Here is a 19,995-nt window from a genome sequence, read left to right on the forward strand (position 1 = left end):
CTGCTAGTGGGAAGAAGGGTGTATTAGTACAACCACATTGGAAAAGTTTCCCCTAACCTAGGAGGGTCAGATGTGTTAGCAATTCCACTCCTAGATTATTCCCTGAAGAAACTCATGCTCATGTACACCAGGAGCCATGAACAAAGAATGTTCCCAGCAGTATCGTTCCTCAGAGCAAAAACACGAAAGTACACGAAAGTAGACCAAAGGCTTGTTGGCAGTAGAGAGGATAAATACACTGTAGCACATTCATGGGGGGGGGGGGGGGGGGGGGGGGGTTAGTTACAGAACAGTGAAAACCTGAAAACGAGGCGAGCTGTGCGCATCCACATGGATGAATTACAAACACAATGCCAAGCGAAACAGGGGTCTACAGTATGACTCCATGTCTATCATGTTCAAAAACATTCTTTAGTTATGCCTAAATTATGCAGAGATTGGTCATAGGTGGTAAAACTACTGAAAAAAAAAATCAAGAGAATGATTATTACAAAAGAATAGCTGTGAGGGTACGGCTCTTTAACTGGGGTGGGAGGGTCAGGCTTCCATGTGTGGTCCTAACCTTTTCATTCCCTAACCTGGGGGATAGAAACATAGAAGTTCATTATTTTGTTTTAATGTATGTGTGTGGCTATATGTTTTAAATACTTCTTCCGCAGGGGCGCCTGAGTGGCTCAGTCAGTTAAGCGAATGACTGTCGATTTCTGCTCAGGTCATGATCTCATGGTTTGTGAGATCAAGCCCCACATCAGGCTCTGCGCTGACAGTGCAGTCTGCTTAGGATTCTCTCTGCCCCTTCCCTGCTCAAGCACACACACACACACATGCACACACTCTCAAAATAAATAAATAAACTTAAAAAAAGTTCCTCTTCTGTGTGCTATATTTTGTAGTAAACATATAGCAAAAAAAGAAAAAGAAAAAAAAACTACTATGGAATTTACAGTTATTAAAGAGTGAAGCAGGGACATCTGTACTGACATGGGAGGATCTCAAAGGCAAACCGATAGATAAAAAGGGCACGGAGCAGAGAGAGAGTATACGAAGAAAAACAAATAGAAATAGATTTATATTTTAAATGGACACATCATCTCTAAAAGGACAGACAAGATACTTCAACCAGAAGTGGCTTCTAGGGAGTGGAACTGGGCTACGAGGGAAAGGGACAAAACAAGGCTTTTATATACAGATGTTGGATCAGAGGCAAGTATTACTTAGCTGAAATACATACTTTTTTAAGTTAAACTTAATCCTTCGGTTTGGTCTCCTGTTACAAGGCTCTATTAGGTCCATGTGTAGGGCTTCCAAGGCCTTGGCCTCACTGGTGGCTGTTCCACCAGACCTCAGTTTTCAGGGTGGAAGGCACTCCATCATCCCAAAGATTTCACTGTAAGGGGATGCCACCCCATCCAAACCCAGAATCCCACAAAGACCCTGTGTTATTGTAATTTAATAAGAAATGTGAATTTGGTCTTTATTCTATGTTTCTGGCAACAAAGGTTCTAAAACCCATGGCATTTCCTGAGTGATAGGGGTGCAAGGAGAGTCTTTTGTTATTCACAATAAGCCCTTTTCAACCACACCACAGTCTATGCTAATGAGAACTCTCATTGGGCACCCAGATAGTTTTCAGGAGGAGGCTGGTTGCCAGAGTAACCAATGGTGAGATTAGAGGGTTGGAACTTTCAGCCCCACCCCTGGGCCTCAGGAAGGGGAGGCTAGAGATGGAGTCAATCACGGATGTTCAATCATGTGTACGTAACGGAACCTCCATGAACACCCTAAACAGCAGAATTCAGAGAGCTGATTGGTTGGTGAATCCATCTGTGTGCAGGGAGGGAGGCATCCCCCCAACTCCAATGGGACACAAGTTCCTGTGCTCAGGATCCTTCTGGACTTTACCCAAAGTACCCCTTTACCGGGATGTTCATTTGTATCCTTTATAACAAATCAGTAAACATACATAAAGTGACTCCCTGAGTTCTGTGAGCCATTAGAGCAAATTATCAAACCCAAGGAGGTGGTCATGGGAACCCCCTACTTACAGCCAGTTGGTCAGAAGTACAGGTGGCAATGTGGGACTCGTGACTGGCATCTGAATTGGAGGTAGTCTTGTACGACTGAGCCCTTAACCCACGGGGTCGCCACTAACTCCAGGTGGTTAGCGTCAGAACTGAATTAAATTGTAGGATGCCCAGGTGGTATGAGAGTCAGAAAATTGGTGTTAGGAAAAATACCACACATTTAGTCTCTAAAATGTTGTGGGTAAAAAAACACCATCAAAGATCCTTGGATGGGAACCCATCAGTGACTGGACCCTCGGGCTTACTTTGTTTGGCTTGCTGATCTGGGACAAAAATCTCAGAGGCAGTGACTGGGACCAGAAATCTGCTAGGGATTTCTAGTCTTTGCCCTCTGCCCTGGATAGGCCCTTCATTTGCCTCCTGGAGAAAAAAACAAAACAAAAAAACAAAACTCTTTAAGCTGTGTTGTCTCCAGTAGGAGAAGTGAGCTTATGAGGGAGTAGAAACTGACTCAGAGTTTAAAAACGAGAGAGGCCAGCTATAGGACTCGACTCAGATCTTCACTTAGAAGGTAAAGTATACCATCCCCTCACTCATGACCAGTCTCAATGGACTTACTTTCCCTCTCCTCAGCAGGTGCCCCACGTCTGTTCTGCTCATCAAATGCCATTCCAAAGCCCCAGCACACGAAACATGAAAATGCAAGTACCAGTAAAACCTTAGTCTGGGAGCATAATCTGTTCCGGAAGCATGCTTGTAATCCAAGGCACTTGTATATCAAAGCGAATTTCAAGAACCACTCACTCAGTTGTGATCATGTGACATTCAGCACAACACTACTCGTATTGCAAGACATGGCTCATTTTTATCAGGTTATAATTTATTAGCAACGTCTGCTCGTCTTGTGGCACACTCGCAGAACAAGTTACTCGTAATCCAAGGTTTTACTTAGAGTTGGAAGAAAAAAAGAAACCAGAATTACAAATGCATACGCTCCGTGTGCTAGGAAGACCTCCCCCTCCAAAATGCCTCCCACACCATGCACCTAAACAATGCAAAGAACAAAAACGCTCAAATTTAACCTCTACAGATGCACTGTTTTGTGTAGAGTAAGTGCCAGCACTGGCAGGCAGTTTCAGCTCCCACCTGTCCTGCCCTGGACGTAAAGGGAAAGCGCGAACTACCTGGAAGCCATTTCCCTCACGATGAGCCCTGCCAGCCCACCTAACGGAGCAGGAAGGCGCGTTCTGGCAGGCTCACCGCACAGACCACATGCTGGTCTCTCATCCGGTCCCAAAGATCCGGGGGGAGAAGGGAAGGCCCGAAGAGGCAACAGCTGGGGAGATGCAGCTCAGGAATTAGGACTCTGCTTGATCTCCCTCTGGACAGTTTCCTCCAGGTACATTCTCAGGACTAGCTGCTCTGGTCTCAAGCAAACTTAATTTTCGCAGGCAATTGTGAGTTGGGCATCCCATTCCAATTCCCCGCTTCCGTGCCTGTCCAATTTGTCTCTTGAGCTTGAAAATCCCAGCCCTGCATCTCAGGGCAGAGGCAGAGTGGAAAATGGGAGCTCTCCAAGTCCTCTCTCCACCCCACCCATGGCAACTTTCTTCTGTGATACGTCGTATTTGCCTCTTCCTGCCCCTAGTCTGCCTGTGCATCAGGATGTCCGAGCTGCAACAACTGCCTCTCAGAGCTTGTTTCCCACGCTGGGACTCGCCTCTCCCCAGCCCGGTCAGCTGGCCCACTGGCCCACTACTTCCGGAAGAGCTTTTCAAAACCCCATTCACCTGGGGGTGGCTCAGAGGTTTCTCACGGTCTCAGATCCCAGCAGGCGGCTGGGCATTCACAGAACGAATCCCCCCAACAGCAACCATTGTTTCAACAGGACCGCCTAAGCGCAGGGTCCTGTGGGTTCAGCAGTGAACACAGCAGACGCAAATCTCCACCCTGGCAGGGTTGCCACCATCCTCCCCCTACCAGCGAGGCTGGGGCATCATCCTTCCCGATACCTGGCTTTTCTCATCATCACCCTTCTCCATATGCCACCACTTGAATGCTGTCCTCTCCTCTCCACCAGCCCAAATATGGCCCCTTGCTTCAGGGCCAGCTCTCCTAAGAAGTCCTTCCTGAGTAGCCACCCACCTGACACAGTGCCCTCAGCTTACAGGCCCTCGGGCTCCTGTGCTCTCCTGTCTGCAATGTGTTCCCTTGTCGATGTGGTTTGAAGTGTTGGGGTTGGGTTCGGAGCCGATAGTCAAGAAAGAGTTCTTGAGATGTCTTTGGTGCAAAAAGGTGGTTTTATTAAAGCACGGGAGCAGGGGGCAGAAAGAGCTGCGCTGCAGCTGTGAAGGGTGACTGACTACGTACTGGGGAGCTGGGGGAGGTAAAGAAAAGGGGACGTTTCCAAAGGGCTCTGAGAAGACTCACGGAATCCTGCAGGCCTAGCTATTGTCAGGCTAAGGTTGGTTTTGTCCCCTGAGGCATTAACATTAAGAGGGTGGGGAGGAACAGTCAGACTGCCAGTCTCAAGTATTTGTCACTGGGCTGTAGGTAATAAGGGCACATTGTAACTGTTCTCCACCAACCATCAACACGGCCGCCATGCTGATGGGTGCCACTTCACATAAGTGATTTTGTTTAATCCCTCCACAAGGGTTTTATCGTCCTTGTTTTACAGATGAGGAAACCAAGGCTCGAAGGGGCTCGGGAACCTGCCAAGAGTGACAGGGCTGGTAAAGGGCTAAACCCAAACTCCACTCCTGACGCCAGCCCTGCTCTCAGCCACTTCTCTGGCAACTGCCTGCATCCATTTTCGTGGTGAGCATCACACACGGCACAGAATCAGCCTCAGTGAGCAGTGCCGTAACTGCTCCTCGTTAACAAGCACTACTTGAGCGGGCATGTATTTTGCCCCGGCACATGCACGCCCTCTCTCCCCAACCACAAGCTGCACCACCAAGGGCAAGGGCCGCGTCAGATCCTCCTGGGGCCCTACAGCATCCAGGAAAGAGCACACACACACAGTCAACGCCTGAGGAAGGAACGATTTCTTGGAATATTGCACGGTAATAGCTTTTGCCCTTCTTAAACCATTCAGTCAGTTGTGAATTGCAGGATTAGGTCATGGGGAATTTATTCTGCCAAATATTCAAACTGCCATTTAGGACGACGGGAAGTTAAAAAAGGGAAGGGAAAGATGGCTCAGGTCAGTAAAAATACAAAGAGCTGCTCTGCAACCAGCTGGAATAGAACAGTCAAAAGCCTGGAAGGCTGAGGAAATCCTAAGGTCTCACTGAAGTGGCCCTCGCCTCAGCCTTGGGCAACACGACAGAGAGGAGACCTTGCCCAAGTGACTGATGGCTCTGTCACTTGATGGCTCTGATGGCTAGAAGCTCTGATGGCTCTGATGGTAGAAGCTGCAAATGGAAGAGATGAAATAGGAAAGACTGAGAGTTTCAGGGTGATCCCCTCAGCCATGCGCACCGGGACACAGCCACATCACATTCTAATCCCCTGTGGAAAAGCAGGAGGAACTCGAAGCCAGAATTCAGGTGCCACTTTCAAAGCGTGCCTCTGCCTCTTAACCGGAAGAGCTGGTTGATCACTGAACCCCTCTAACCTCTGTTCTGTCATCCATAAACTGCGAAACCATGGCCTTCACCAGTGCCAATACGAACTGTCTCATGAGATGATGAAGCTATAAAGTGCTATCCACACGTAAGGACGATTACCAACAACAGAAACAACAGAACGTCAGTAGGTGGCTCCGTGGTGTCTGAGAACATGCCCGTTGGGATTGGACCCCAGTATTTGTTGAAACCTTGATGGCTACTGGGCAGGAGAGAGGCTGTGACTATTAGATTATAGCAGCCATTCTGTTTTTCTTGAGGCAAAACTTTCTTTTTTTTCTGTATTAAGTCCATTCTGCTATCCCCAAGCATTCAATAAAATTTTGTGAAACGCCTGGTAATAGTTCTTAAAAGCTGTGCTTCGAGAAGTTATTAAACTGGTCAGTCTGCGTGTTTAAGGCAAAATGGTACAAGCAGAGGAGCAATAGCCCTGAGACAGGAGAACAAGGTGCCATGCAGGAAGAGCGGACAGACAGCTGCTCAAGAAAGTAAGCAACCCAGGTAGATTTCATTCAACGAATATTCTGGGGGGCCGACTATGTAGGTTCTAGGCTTGCTCAAACATACAAGCACTCCTTAGGTATTTCTAGAAACACTTGGGGAGGGAAACTCAGTAAAAGACTTCCTGAAGGTCAAGTGTGAAAAGACCTTGACTAATTGTTATTTAGGACCAAAGTGACAGGCTGTCCTTGAGACAGACAAAGTCAGAGCTATCTCAGAGTCAAAGGTCAAATACATTAAAGGTTTGCCTCACTCTGCATTCATGTTCATCCCACTTCCTCCATGGTTTTCAGGGAGAAATGAGTTCTTAATCTTATCAAAGATCCCTTTTTTGGTGATGAGTTAACTAGCTGCTTTCAAGATTCTTTGATTAAGATATGCCTAGGTGGGGCTCTCTTTTGAGTTTTCCTATTTGGAGTTCATTGAGCTTCTTGGGTACACAAATTACTTTTCATCCAATTTGGGAAGTTTTTGGCCATTATTTCTTCAAATATTCATCCTGCTCCTTTCTCTTCAGCCTCTCCTGCTAGAACTCCCATTATGTACATGTTGTTTAAAAGAAACCCACAGGGGCGCCTAGCTACTGGCTTAGTAGGTAGACCATGGGACTCTTGATCTTGGGGTTGTGAGTTCAAGCCCCATGTTGGGCCTAGAACTTACTTTAAAAAGAAAGAAAAGAAAGGGGCACCCAGGTGGCTCAGTCGGTCAAGCATGTGAATTCGGCTCGAGTCATGATCTCACCGGTCAGGAGTTCAAACCCCACAGTGGGCTCTGTGCTGACAGTGTGGAGCCTGCTTAGGATTCTTTCCCCATCCCCTCTCTGCCCCTACCCTACTAGCATTCTATCTCTACCTCAAAATAAAAAATATACACGTTAAAGAAAAGGAAAAAGAAAAGAAAGGCACAAGCTCAAAGTGGAGTCACTTGCCTGCAGGACAACAAACTTAGACTTAGTTTTTCAGTTTCAACTTCTCTAGGAGTGGAATCTTAAACCAATTGATCTGGAATTTTCTGGTAAGCACCAAAGACTTAATCGTCACAGGGGCCTTTTTAAGCCCAGAAGAAAATAAGGTAATCCATCTAAAAATGTTGGAGAAGTATATAAAGTACACCAAAGATGGCTGATGGGGCTAAAACAAATTCTGGTCTCCAGCTTAGAGACCCCTCCTCCATGTGCTTCTTCCTTTGTTTGCTGCTCACACGGAAACCCCCACAGATATGGAGGCTGACAACTATAAATTACCCGTCCCACTTGGCATTCGGCGTTCAGATCTTTGACCACCAGTGTTAAATAAATCTCCAATCCACCAAGATCTCCGAGGGCTAGGTTTTTCCGCCAGCTTTCCAGCCTGGTTCCGTAACAGTAAGACCCCCTGCTCCTCCCCCTAAGGGAAAGTGACTTTGTCTGGAACAACCCTTTCTTTTCTTTCGCTAATAACTCCTTGCCTCCCACTCCTTCCTGTAAACACCTTCCTGTAAATACCTGGTACAACTCCTCCCAGCAACTCTACTTACTACCTGGGATGCTGAATCGTTTTTAAGAAAGCCAATCAGGGGCGCCTGGGTGGCGCAGTCGGTTAAGCGTCCGACTTCAGCCAGGTCACCATCTCGCGGTCCGTGAGTTCGAGCCCCGCGTCAGGCTCTGGGCTGATGGCTCGGAGCCTGGAGCCTGTTTCCGATTCTGTGTCTCCCTCTCTCTCTGCCCCTCTCCCGCCCGTTCATGCTCTGTCTCTCTCTGTCCCAAAAATAAATTAAAAAAAACATTAAAAAAAAAAAAAATTTAAAAAAAAAAAAAAAAGAAAGCCAATCAGATCTTCAAATTTACTATGCCTGAATTTCTGTTGTCTAATAATGTTGACAGGCTAGGTGGTGTCCTACAGGCTTCTGAGGCTCTGCTCATCTTCCTTCAATTTTGTTTCCTTCTGTTCCTCAGACTGGGTAATTCTCAACTGACCTATCTTCTTCAAGCTCATGGATTCTTTCTTCTGCCTGCTCAATTCTGCTAGTGACTTTTTCATTTATTAGATTTTTCAACTCCAGAATTTCTTTTTGTTTTTTTTTTTTTTTTTTGTAATTTCTATCATCTCAATTTGCTAAGGCACTGTTCTCACACTTTAGTTCTTCAGACATATTTTAACATGGTTGATTTAAACTCTTAAAAAGTATAACATTTGAGCTTCCTTAGGGACAGTTTTTTGTTTTTTGTTTTTTGTTTAATCTTGGGAGGAGCTGAGGGGAGGGAGACACAGAATCCAAAGCAGGCTCCAGGCCCTGAGCTGTCAGCACAGAGCCTGACGTGGGGCTCAAACTCAAAAACCGTGAGATCATGACCTCAGCTGAAGTCGGACACCTAATCGACTGAGCCACCCAGGCGCCCCAGGGACAGTTTATTTTAAATGTTTACTTATTTTTGAGAGAGAGAGAGAGCACACAAGGGGAAGGGCAGAGAGAAAAAGAGAGACAGAGGATCCAAAGCAGGCTCTGCACAGTCAGTGCAGAACCTGAGGTGAGGCTTGAACTCACAAACTGCAAGATCATGACCTGGGCCAAAGTCAGATGCCAAACGAACTGAGCCACCCAGATGCCCCATTTAGGAAGAGTTCCTATCGACAGCTTTTCCTGTGTATGTGCCACTCTTTCTTCCTTGTTTGCATGACTCCTAGCTTCTGTTGAAAATAAGATTTGGTTGGCACAAAAACACGCAGATCAATGGAACAGAACAGAGAACCCAGAAATGGACCCACAAACGTCCGGCCAAATAATCTTTGACAAAGCAGGAAAGAATATCCAATGGAATAAAGACAGGTCTCTTCAGCAAACTGTGCTGGGAAAACTGGACAGCAACATGCAGAAAAATGAATCTGGACCACTTTCTTAAGCCATACACAAAAATAAACTTTCTTTTTTTTTTTTTTTTTTTTTTTTTTAATTTTTTTTTTAACGTTTATTTATTTTTGAGACAGAGAGAGACAGAGCATGAACGGGGGAGGGTCAGAGAGAGGGGGAGACACAGAATCGGAAGCAGGCTCCAGGCTCTGAGCCATCGGCCCAGAGCCCGACGCGGGGCTTGAACTCACGGACCGCGAGATCGTGACCTGAGCCGAAGTCGGACGCTTAACCGACTGAGCCACCCAGGCGCCCCAAAAATAAACTTTCTTAAACCACACACAAAAATGGATAAAAGACCTAAATGTAAGACAGGAAGCCATCAAAATCCTCAAGAAGAAAGCAGATGAAAACCTCTTTGATCTTGGCCGCAGCAACTTCTTACTCAACATGTCTCCGGAGGAAAGGGAAACAAAAGCAAAAATGAACTACTGGGACCTCATCAGACTAAAAAGCTTCTGCACAGCGAAGGAAACAATCAGCAAAACTAAAAGGCAATCGACAGAACGGGAGAAGATATGTGCTAAGGACATATCAGATAAAGGGTTGGTATCCAAAATCTATAAAGAACTTATCAAACTCAACACCCAAAAAACAAATAATCCAGAGAAGAAATGGGCAAAAGACATGAATAGACACTTCTCCAAAGAAGACATCCAGATGGCCAACTGACACATGAAAAATGCTCAACATCACTCATCATCAGGGAAAGACAAATCAAAACTACAATGAGATACCACCTCACACCTGTCAGAATGGCTAACATTAACAACTCAGGCAACAACAGATGTTGGCGAGGATGCAGAGAGAGAGGATCTCTTTTGCACTGCTGGTGGGAATGCAAACTGGTGCAGCCACTCTGGAAAACAGTATGGAGGTTCCTCAAAAAATTAAAAATAGAACTACCCCACAACCCAGCAATTACACTACTAGGTTTTTTCCCAAGGGATACAGGTATGCTGTTTCGAAAGGACACTTGCACCCCAATGTTTATAGCAGCACTATCGACAACAGCGAAAGTATGGAAAGAGTCCAAATGTCCATCGATGGATGAATGGATAAAGAAGATGTGGTATGTATATAGATATATATAGATAGATACACACACACACACACACACACACACACACACACACACACACACAATGGAGTATTACTCGGCAATCAAAAAGAATGAAATCTTGCCATTTGCAACTACATGGATGGAACTGGAGGGTATTATGCTAAGCGAAATTAATCAGTCAGAAGAAGACAAATATCATATGACTTCACTCATACGAGGACTTTAAGATACAGAACAAATGAAAATAAGGGAAGGGAAGCAAAAATAATATAAAAACAGGGTGGGGACAAGACAGGGAGAGGGACTCTTAAATATGGAGAACAAACAGAAGATTACTGGAGGGGTTGTGGGAGGGGGGAGGGGCTAAATGGGTCAGGGGCACTAAGGAATCTACTCCTGAAATCACTGTTGCACTATATGCTAACTAACTTGGATGTAAATTTAAAAAAAAAAAAAAAAATTTTTTTTTAAAGAAAGAAAAGAAGATTTGGCCATTTCTCTTGAATAAATGTTCCTTCAATTGATGCAAGCCTTTGAGTTCTGAAAAAGATGATTTTTGACACTTTTTGCCAGTTTTTTCATTTCTTTATGGAGGAACATCTTTTAAGAAAAATCTTTCTTTCACTATTCCCCAGAATCTATATCTTGTGTGGTATTTAGAAAGAGGCTTTCAGGAGTGCCTGGGTGGTTCAGTCAAGTGTCTGACTCTTGATTTCGGCTCAGGTTCTCACAGTTCGTGGGTTCGAGCCCCATGTCAGGCTCTGTGTTGCCAGAGGGAGCCTACTTGGGATACTCTCTCCCTCTCTCAAAATAAACACAGAAAGAAAGAAACAGAGAGAGAGACAGACAGACAGACAGACAGACAGAAAGACAGAAAGAAAGTAAAAGAGGTTTTTATCCCCCTCCAAACAATTTTTTGGAGAACAGGGGTAAGAGAGAGGAACTCTTGATACTTAAACACCCTGTCCCTCATTTTGAGCCCTAAATAGTATTATAAATTATGCCCTTCTCTATTTTTTTTTAAGACTGATCATTCAAAATTAAAAGACACAGCAAAACAAAAAGTTGTAAACATGTAATTTTGTAGTCCCAGCATCCGGGAAAAAAATATTGGCACAGCATTCCAAAATAACCAAAAAGGAGATGTTACGTGTTCTGCTTTATAATATACCTTTCTCAAGAAAAAGTATCGTGGCTCTTGTTCTGGAATAATAAATTGAGAGCAACAGTTTGATTAGAGTACATGGGCTATTTTTAAAGCTGCACTGTATGACAGTGAACAGACAGCATGTGGGGGGGGGGGGGGGGTGGCGAGGGGGGTGATACCAGACCTAGACTCAGACTTTTTTGATGTACATTTTGGTGGTTTCCCATTTTATTTCTTTTTTAACATTTTATTTCTCAGTAAGCTCTACACCCAACATGGGGCTCAAACTCACAACGCCAGCATCAAGAGTCACAAGCTCTATGGACTGAGCCAGCCAGACACCTCGGCTTCCCATTTTCTGCTGTAAAATTGCTGATTTGAACAGCCTAGATTGTACGCTTGCCCTGTCACACTTTAGGTTACATTTCTAGAACTGACATTGCTGTGTCTAATTTTCCCCTGCCATTTAATGCCCTGCCCTGTGTGGGGCACATTTTCCTCTCTCTGAATGAAGGCTGTGTCACTCAGTGATGTCACTGCCATCATTAATAGACTCTCATATGCTGTTTATTACCAGACAGTGCTGCTTCACCACCTGAAGGGGGAACTCAGAGCCAAAGGTAGAGAGACTGTATTTCAAACTGCAGAGCAGGAATCTAAGACAGTCCCTCCATTCAAATTTGTTTTTCTTGGAACCCCACAGACCTTCACTCTTACCCATATGGGGCAACATCAGCATCGGCCATCGCAGGAGAGGCGAGGCTGTGTTAATAGGTGCCACTTGCCACCCACATTTCCTGAGGCCACACCCAGTGACTCAAGTCCACCACATCCACGTATCATCTAACACTGAATCTGTAAGAATTTGATAGTGGGGCACCTGGGTGGCTCAGTCGGTTAAGGTTGTGACTCTTGGTTTCGGCTCAGGTCATGATCTCACGGTTCATGAGTTCAAGCCCCACATTGGGCTCTCTGCTGTCAGTGCAGAACCCACTTTGGATCCTCTATCCGCCACCCTCTCTGCCCCTCCCCTGTTCTCTCTCTCCCTCTCAAAAATAAATAAACATTAAAACAAATCATTCAAAAGTAAGAATGTGATGGTAACGGCCCCTCCAAAGACATTGCTAGCTCTTCACTGAAAGGTCAGGGAGAAGCAAGAGTTCTCACCATTTCCAGATAGGTGAGCTGAAGGAAAAGGAAAAGGCAGGCATTGGTTTTTGGTGCCAGAATCTCTTGGTAACCAAGCCTGACCAGAAACCACCAGTACTCTTAAGTACCAGACTTCTTTTCTCTTCATTTGAGGTGATGTAAGAACCCGGGGCGGGGGGGGGGGGGGTTGGCGATGGGGGTGATGCCAGACCTAGACTCAGAAGGATCAGTGGCCCGATTTTACAGCCACCTGTCAGACAAAGCCCCGGAAGATACACAGAATCTCAGTTCCACCTATTTTGTACTTTAATCCCACCTATTTTGTGCCCACAGTGCGTGAGAAATGAGGCCTTAAATAGGCTAATTGAATCTGGTGGTCCAATCACATGTTAAAGGCAGCCTGGGTAGAAGAGTACACAGGTTCCATGGGAAGAAGACTAGGGTAATGTGATGCTTGAATCTGGGGCACATGGGCTGTGAGGCCATCCCCAAATATTTGGGGGCAAAACGGCAATGAACTGGGCTCTGCCTAGCAGCTGGACTCAGAGGCAAAGATCTAGTTTCATCCTGGCCAGGAATCTCTTGAATTTTAAAGAAACGTCATCCGGTTGAGAACGAAACTCCTCAAGTTGCTTAGTTAAGTAATTTACTGTAGTTTGCAATCATAGCATTGTTTCTTGAGGTAAAATTCTTTAATTCCAGCAAGATAAAGCATTAAGAATAAACATGCTAAGGGGCGCCTGGGTGGCTCAGTCAGTTAGGCGTCTGACTTCGGCTAGGTCATGATCTCACAGCTCATGAGTTCAAGCCCCGCGCCAGGCTCTGTGCGGAGAGCTCGGAGCCTGCTTCGGATTCTGTGTTTCCCTCTCTCTCTGCCCCACCCCTGCTTGCTCTCTGTCTCTCAAAACTGAATAAACATTTAAAAAAAAAATTTTTTTTAAAGAATAAACGTTCTAAGACAATAAAAACTATAGTTACCATTTTTGTGTTAAGAAATCTGTGTCTATCTGTTCTTTTATATACTTTAATTCCAGGGAATTTAGTCTGTTCAGAATAACAAGGCAGTCTCAAGATTCCAATTAAAATATGCAACTGAGTAATTGGTTTTAAAATCAGATGTGATTTTAGGTAGGAATTTTATTAAGTTTAAAATCAGTATGCCAGATGATAAAGAAGCTCAAAGATGCTCAGCATCATTAGTAACCAAGGAAATTCACAATGAAACCATAAGACACCAACACATCTTTCAGAATAGCTAAAATTCAACAGACTGACCATATCCAATGTTGGTGACGATGTGGACAGACCGGAACTCTCACATGCTGCTGTTGGAAAAGATGGTGTGGCCACTTTGGAAGAAGGCTGGGTGGTTTAAGTTAAACATACACCTGCCCTATGATCTAGACACTCACTCCTATACATATGCCCAAGACAAAAGGAGATATATGTCCACCTTCATTCGTTCATAGCAGTTTCATTCAGAACCACCAAAACCTAGAAACAACTGAAATGCCCAAAGACAGGCGAATGGCTAAACAAACGTTGGGGTACCCGCATAACAGAACACTACTCTGAAACAAAAGGGAAAGTACCGATGAATGAGACAACATGGACAGATCTCAGAATAATTATGCGAGTAAAAGAAGCCAGACAAAAAAGGACACATGCTAGATGACTCCACTCACATAAAATTCCAAAAAATGCAAACTAATCTACAGTAACAGAAAGCAGTTCAGTGATTACTAGGGATGGGGAGCAGGGTTGTGGGGGGAGGAATTATCAAGGGGCACGCGGACACTTTCGGAGGTGATGGATATGTTTACTGTCTTAACTGTTACCTTACAGTTATACAAGTGAATGCATACGTGAAAACGTACGTATCACACACTGAACATGTGCAATTTATTATGTTAAAAAGACCTCGATAAATAGCTTCAAATGGTAAAACATAAAACAGTATAAGGATGTTTAAGAAAAGATAGCAGTCAGTTTAATTTATTAGATTTACAGGAATTATTAAAGCATGTTTGTTAAGCAAAACAACTGGAAGTATTAAAACAATTAAAGAAAGTTGAATGTAATTTATAAATTTAATTTACAATTTTCAAACGAGCTAAGGTTGCAAATGGAATCAAGTATTAATCAAAAGGTCCCTACAAACTGATTGTTAAAATTTTCTAGAATCATAAATAGAACAGAAAGATCTGTAGACTACACTTAAAAGCTAAATTGAAAAGACTAGGGGCACATAGGTGGCTCAGTTCGTTAAGAGTCTGACTTCAGCTCAGGTCATGATCTCGTAGTTCATGAGTTCAAGCCCCCTATCAAGCTCTGTGCTCACAGCTCAGAGCCTGGAGCCTGCTTTGGATTCTGTGTCTCCCTCTCTCTCTGCCCATCCTCCACTCATGCTCTGTCTCTCAAAAATTAACATTAAAAAAAAATTTTTTTTTAAGTTAAAAGAAAAGGAAAAGACTAGCTCTTAGGATGCCTGACTGGCTGGGGTCACGGGTTTAAGACCCACACTGGGTGTACAGATTACTTAAATAAATATATAAACATTAAAAATAAATAACTAAAGGGGCGCCTGGGTGGCGCAGTCGGTTAAGCGTCCGACTTCAGCCAGGTCACGATCTCGCGGTCCGTGAGTTCGAGCCCCACGTCAGGCTCTGGGCCGATGGCTCGGAGCCTGGATCCTGTTTCCGATTCTGTGTCTCCCTCTCTCTCTGCCCCTCCCCCGTTCATGCTCTGTCTCTCTCTGTCCCAAAAATAAATAAAAAACGTTGAAAAAAAAAATTAAAAATAAATAAATAAATAAATAAATAAATAAATAAATAAATTTTAAAATAACAAAACACTAGCTCTCACAGGAAGAAGCTGTTTTGAGTTTGTAACTTTGACAAATTGAAAATCAATTTTTTTTAATGTTTTCATTTATTTTTTTGAAGGAGAGAGAGAGAGAGCATGAGCGGGGTTGGAGCAGAGAGAGAGGGAGATATAGAATTTGAAGCAGGCTCCAGGCTCTAAGCTGTCAGCACAGAGCCCGATGCGGGGCTCGAGCTCACAAACTGTGAGATCATGACCCGAGCCGAAGTCAACTGTGAGATCATGACCTGAAGCCGATGCTCAACCGGCAGAGCAACCCAGGTGCCCCCAATTTTTTTTTCAACCAAAGTAACTTCCAAATAATCTTTGCATTACATAAAAGCCCAGGGGTAGGGGAGGGATGTGGCATCAGAAGCCACACCCAGGTATTCCAGTCACCTGAAACTCACCAAGTCACTTAGTCTCTCTGAACTTCAGTTTCCTCATCCGTAAGAGAGGAATCCAGAAAAAACACTTATTATTAATGATTTCATATTAATAAATTTCATACTGATAAACAGCACTCGGAGAAGCATACAGTGATGTGCAAATACAACAGATAAGCATCATGACATCACTCTGTGAGTAACTGCGCCTTTCCTAGACGCTGGTGGACCAGTGACAGACATGGGAAAGGTGACACACATATCCTCAGAGACTAACATGACTCAGCACAGCCAGATCACGGAATTTTCCCTAAGGCCTCAGCCAGGGATGGAGGTCTTTTGGGAGGGGAGCTGCCACATGTGGAATGTGGCCCCACTGCACGCACAACTGGTGGAAATGTACTTGGAGCCTTCTTGGATACACCACCCACCCTTTCTCTGACCTGCAGGTCGATCAGGATAAGGAGCTAAGTGACAGAGCAATTAGGGGGTGCTAGGGTGGCTTCAGTTACACCTCTGGCATACTGCTTTAAAAAACAAAAACAGGGGCGCCTGGGTGGCTCAGTCGGTTAAGTGGCCGACTTCGGCTCAGGTCATGATCTCGCGGCCCGTGAGTTCGAGCCCCGCGTCAGGCTCTGTGCTGACCGCTCAGAGCCTGGAGCCTGTTTCAGATTCTGTGTCTCCCTCTCTCTCTGACCCTCCCCCGTTCATGCTCTGTCTCTCTCTGTCTCAAAAATAAATAAACGTTAAAAAAAAATTAAAAAAAAAAACAAAAACAAAAACAAAAACAAAAAAACTGCATCCCTCTCCCTCCAGGATCACCAAGGAGACAGCAAAGGAGTGCAGTGTGGCAACCTTCCATGGCAGCCTTCGTTCCCATAACTAAGCAAAACTCCGGGGAATCAGCAGGGACTTACAGATGAAGTGCCAGACAAGCCTTAACAAATTAGATGACCTGGTACGAGGCAGCCCTTCTTGGCAATAATTTTCCCTTGCTACTGACAGATTTGGGGGAAGACATACAAGAAAAGAGGATACTCTTTATAAAGGAGGGGTAAGGTCAGAATCTTGGATTCTGCTGATCAGCCTTCTCTGGGCCCCAATTTCTCAGCTCCCTAAGACAGGTGGTTTGGGGCCCTCACCCAGCTCTCCCACTTCTCCTTACAGGGATGCAAGTAAGAGCAAGAACATGCAACTCTATCAACCAAGAGGAAGACGAGGGCAAGCAGAGAGAACAGGACAGGGAAACCGTATGGAGGGCAGAGTCTATCAAAAGTCCAGAGCCCTTTTCACTACATACCCATCGCCGTTACTCCCATGACTTTCATGTGATGAGAAGGTGTTGTTGTTGTTGTTGTTGTTGTTTTTAAGTACACTCCATGCCCAACGTGGGTTTGAACGCATGACCTTGAGATCAAGAGTCGCATGCTCTACAGACTGAGCCAGACAGGCGCCCCCACTCCACCCACTTTTCAAAGCAAACACAATCCCAGAGTGGAAATGGCCACATCCAGTCCAAGACTTAGGACAAGAGAGGATTGTGGGAACATCTCAGAAAGCAAAACATCTCCCGGGTCATGAAGGGTTATCTGAGAAAAGTCCCTACACAATGGGTGGAAACCCAAGAAAAATCCCTACACAAAGGAATCTGCACTCTGAGCACAGAACATGAGCTCTGGGGAAGGCTGTCCCTCAGCCACAAAGTCCCCAGGGCCACTGACTATGAAATGAGGATAGCAACTGGCCTACCTATGGATATAGGGAAGAGCAGCGTCATCAGTGTCTGAAATACAGGGAGAAGGCTAGACAGGCGAGGATCGCGCCTGGCTGGGACGTTCATGTGGTCTAGCAGCGGGACATAGGACTGGATTATTAGGTGGATTGCGGCCTAGAGGGTCTTGGCTTTAGGCCGAGGAGATGCACCCAGAACAGTGCATCAAGGGAAACCTGTGTGGGAGAAACAGTCGGTTACACAGGACAGTGCTGCCTGAGCACTAGGTGGGAGAAGTCCGCCTTCATTCACCCCTTCATCATTGCGACTCCCCAAGAATGGGTGTCGTTGCCTGGAAACACACGTCAAGCATTTTTATAGCCAGTTGACAGAGTCACCTTCTGTGCCCAGCTCCACGCTTCCCTGAGTCCCCCACTGCCCAGCTGCCTGTTGTACCATTGACTCAGGGGGTCTTCTCAGAGGCTGCGTGCCCTAGACGTGCTTCTTGCGGTCCTGAGAAGCCTCACCACCTTCCCCTTGACCAGCTTCCCAAGCGACACCCTTCCAGAAGTAAGGCCTCCTGCCAAGGCTGCCGGCTACCAACTGGGGCCAGCGGGCAGCCAGATGTCACTTTCCTGTGTTACTTGAGAGAGAGAGATCAAGAACAGACAAGGACTGCTCATATTTTCCAAAACTTAGATCTTGGCCTTTTTTATTTATTGAACTTGATAAGCGACATGCTGGGACTACTAAAATCTACACCTGCTCCTGAAGAAGACCCGCACACATCCCACCGACCTGGCTTCAGGCACGGACTTACCCTCAGTGTTCTGTCAGCTCTCAGTGGCAGCTGCTATCTAAAGTGAAAGAAAAAAGAAGCGTTATCCTTTCTCCAGGCACCCCCCAGAGACCCTAGGGGTGGCAAGAACATAGATTTGTAACCCAGAGAACTGCTGCTTCGCTTCCATCCCAGGCGGCCGGGGGTGGGGAGTGGAGGGGAACCAGACAGCACAGGGCTGACAGCACCCTGGCTCTCATCCAACTGTCTGGGCCCCACCTTGGCTGCTTGGCCACCCGTTCCCATAACCACTCAAAGCCTGTTTCCTCATCTGTGAAATGGGAATAATAACATCCAGCTCACAGGGTTTCCCAAGGAGGGAACACGCACCAAAGCACTGGCACCAAGCCTGTACAAAGGACGCTCTCAGACATCAGCCAACATGCTTAGTAAGAAGCATTTAAAGTAAAACCCTTTTCTGGCACCTGCAACACAAGAATAAGAAGTTCTAGAAACTTTTGTTGTATCTGACATGATTCCTCTTCCTGCCCACCTCCATCCAGCCCCAGGCCCACTTTCTCTGCAGAGCTGTCTCGAATCCTTCAGGAGCTACCTCCCCTTTGGATTCTCTGAGCCTGGTTCCTATCTTCACTAAGCAACCTGACACTAATTAAGAACTGACCTGAGAGCTGATAGGTCTGCTATTTCCCTATTTCCTCAGACCTTTTCTTGCAGAGATAACACATCCACAGCACGAGAGCACACCCCCCTGTTTAGGCCCACGGAAGCCCATCGCTTTCAGAGTTTACAGACCACTTGTTTTTGAAAGGCCACACCTGCCAGTCAGCTCCACCCACCGGTCAGTAAAGAGCAAAATGGAGACACAGGCTGCAAGCGATCAAATGGACTGAATCCATGTTCTAAGGAGCTCAGTTGCCCTGATAGATTATGTCGAGGCTAAAAATGAATGTTTGGGGCATTCAAATCAATAAAATATTTATCGAGCACATACCTTACATGAGGCAGCCTGCCAGAAGGCACAGGCTCTGTTCCCAAAAGGCCAAAAAGCAAGTTGTTGAGGGCTAGCTCACAGAGGATGAAAACAGGAGAATACACGAGAGGGAGCCAACTGGGGACTCTGAGCCTGGCAGCCTGGGGCAGACCTGCAAATGAGGACCTAACAGTACCTTTGCTGTCGGGTTGCTATGATGACCAAATGCCATAATACATGCGGGGGGCTAGTAGGTCCCCTGCCACCATACAGTAAGATCTCAATAAAGGTTGGCTTTTGTGATTAATAACAGTAAGTCATTTATCATCATCATTATGAAAAGAGACAGCCCACATCCAACTGAATAGATTTAGGAGTATATGGGGAATAATGCAGGAAAGCCTGAGTCTTGAAGAATAATTTCATTTTGACAGGACAAGGTAAGAGGCAAAACCCTGCAGGAAATGTCACCAAGGAACAAGAGTGGAGGAAGGACACCAGGACACAAGTCCGGGATGACAGCAAGCAGTCTCAGATGAGGGCTGAGGCAGAAGACGGTACCTTTGGTGTCAAATGGAAGAAAAAGGCCAATAGATGGGATCACATCTTTGTATTCAGTACGTGAGAGGAAATGGTTCTTCTTGTCATTTCCCAAAGTCCGCTGTCATGCCCTACTCCTTTGGCAGTTTGGCAACGTCCCCACAACTGAGACTACAGGCAGTGGGGGCAAAGGGACCAAGGGATGGTCAGCCAGGCCGAGGTGAGGTTTCAGAGTATGCAGGCAAATGGCCCACTTCCGCAAAAGATGTCTCTGGTGAGAAACCAGCCGCCAAGCAGGCACTCTCTCTGCATAAAAGGAGCAGGG

The 19,995-nt window shown here is 45.6% G+C and overlaps 1 protein-coding gene and 1 pseudogene across 4 annotated transcripts in view; both read right to left on the reverse strand.

The window, feature by feature from the left end:
* Window positions 1-19,995, reverse strand: part of PC (pyruvate carboxylase) — a 102,398-nt gene that overhangs the window by 79,614 nt on the left and 2,789 nt on the right. For 2 of the 4 annotated variants that reach the window (XM_058689779.1, XM_058689781.1), the window contains exon 2: window positions 18,182-18,218. The gene's annotated coding sequence lies outside the window, so the exon portion shown is untranslated. Of the gene's footprint in view, window positions 1-17,399; window positions 17,419-18,181; window positions 18,219-18,529; window positions 18,625-19,995 lie in introns of those variants that run through there. The other 2 variants (XM_058689780.1, XM_058689782.1) reach the window with 2 other exon arrangements.
* LOC131486705 (small ribosomal subunit protein eS25-like) overlaps window positions 1-19,995 on the reverse strand; it is an 85,992-nt pseudogene that overhangs the window by 28,450 nt on the left and 37,547 nt on the right.

This window comes from Neofelis nebulosa, chromosome 10 (assembly GCF_028018385.1).
Source record: "Neofelis nebulosa isolate mNeoNeb1 chromosome 10, mNeoNeb1.pri, whole genome shotgun sequence".
Taxonomy (NCBI): Eukaryota; Metazoa; Chordata; class Mammalia; order Carnivora; family Felidae; genus Neofelis; species Neofelis nebulosa.